Below are 2,090 nucleotides of genomic sequence, written 5' to 3'. Positions count from 1 at the left end.
TGTACACCCCGCTACACTTCCTGAAACTGCAAGCCGAGAGAGAGAGAAAGTGCGCAAATTACCTCTGTCCCTAAATAACCTCCGCCCTTCACAGGGCCATGACCATACACCCATTACAAAGGTTTAACTAATGCTTGTCAGATTGACAGTGATATCTGCTGTATAAGCTCCATTCATGCCATGACCCTTTTCGATTTTCAAAGTCAAAGCATGTTCAATCAGATTGTAGCTGACTGTGAAGCTTAGACCACTTTAGAGGGCTCATTTGTCAGACTTTTGGTCTTCATCACATGGCATTTCTGGCTACACCTATAAAGATATTCTTACGCTTATTGCATTCATGTAACAGTTATTGTGAATTTTGTGAGCTATTCGCCGACCATTCATTTTTTGTCACTGAATCAGAAAAAGATTTAAAGAATTCTCAGCTGACAGTCTGAAACGCTTGCCAATTCAATGGCATTAAGTCAGGGACAGATCGTGGGTGGAGGTCACCAAGCGTGGACACAAAGATGACTGAGTGGAAAACCAAAAAAAAGAAGGACATCAGCATAATATTCTTTATAATTTTCTCATTCAGTTGGAGGTTAGGATGTATGAGTCGGTGGTGTGGACAGAAGGGACAAAAGACAGTGTTAAGATGTGAGGGAGTGGCATTAGACCTGGATCTACTGCTGTGTTGTATTCATTACTGATGAAAGCTTTTGTGCAGGGCTGATGTGCAGCTGTGCTCATCAAACACCTTCAAGAAAACTTGATGTGTGGTTTCTCTGTAATCCTTGTGTTCATGTGACTACATGTGCATATAAATATGGGGTTTATATTTCAGGGTCAAGACAGCATGGAGCACAAAATAGAAAGGAGAGGCCCACAAACAGAGTGGCAGATAACTACATGTTGCCTTGATTTTCCTGCCTTTGTTTTCAACACAGCTCCATGCCTTTTAAATTGCTATCAGTTATGTGGGCTGGTATTCCTCTTTCCATATATTTAAATTAATTAACACATCATTTACAATTTTATGTTTTTTTTTTAATGAAGAATCCAATCCATAACAAAACCGTATCTCCCATCCTATTTTCAAAGCAGATTAATATACTAGCTATATCATGTTATCATATTACTACACTTGATCATGCGTAGCATAAGGTCTGGATGACTAATACAGCTAGATATAGATTTAAGACACACTTTAACCATTCAAATGTCTTGTTACTGTTTTAATGAATTAATCTTCTATTATTACTGCTGCACGTGTATTCATCACAGCCTGTCCCAAAATAATCTGGGCCTAATTATATATATATCAGTGACGGATGTTCTTTATGAAGATATCCACTTCCACAAGCAATAATTGTGGTGTACTGCCCAAACTACAATGTTTGGACAAAGAATTAACAATAAAATCAGGGTTTTTACATGATGCTAGCACAGAAAAGGATTTGTTTCCTTGATGATTGTCACTTTTATCCACTGATAAAAATGATCCTATAAATAAACATATTATTTTGAAATAATAACTGATTATATTAGTTATGAAATGGAAATTGTATTTTTTATGCTTCTAGCATTAAATAGAAGCAAGAAAGATTATATTTCTATATCAAGAAGGCTGTGCCATGTGACTTAAAGCTATGACAAAATATCACTATAACAACGACAGTGTGTAATCTGTGAGAATATGAAAGGTGTTGTTTACAGTGATGAACCTAAAAAGAACTATCACCTGAATATACAGCTCCCCTCTTCTTAACAGAGCTTTCTAGTGAGTTTCAGCTCATTGTTTAGCTGTCAAGCTGAGGCTGCAACTTCACTGTTCTGGTTCACTCTCACTGATCTCATAGTGTTGTTTTCGACGGCAGCAGCAGGCAGCTGTTTAAATTGAAAAAGCCACTGTACAACACATGCTCAGCTCAAAATGCCAAAGTTAGCAACTATCTGGTGAACATCATTTAGCAACTTAGCAGCTAAAGAGCCAAATATTTCCCTCAGGAGCTTTGTAGTACGGTGGCCGACAGTGGCAAACGCATTGCAACTTAAAGCGCTCTTATCATGCTCATTTTCAGGTTCATAATTGTATTTTGAGGTTG

Source organism: Etheostoma spectabile, chromosome 1 (assembly GCF_008692095.1).
Source record: "Etheostoma spectabile isolate EspeVRDwgs_2016 chromosome 1, UIUC_Espe_1.0, whole genome shotgun sequence".
Classification (NCBI taxonomy): Eukaryota; Metazoa; Chordata; class Actinopteri; order Perciformes; family Percidae; genus Etheostoma; species Etheostoma spectabile.
Note: the sequence above shows the minus strand (reverse complement) of the source record.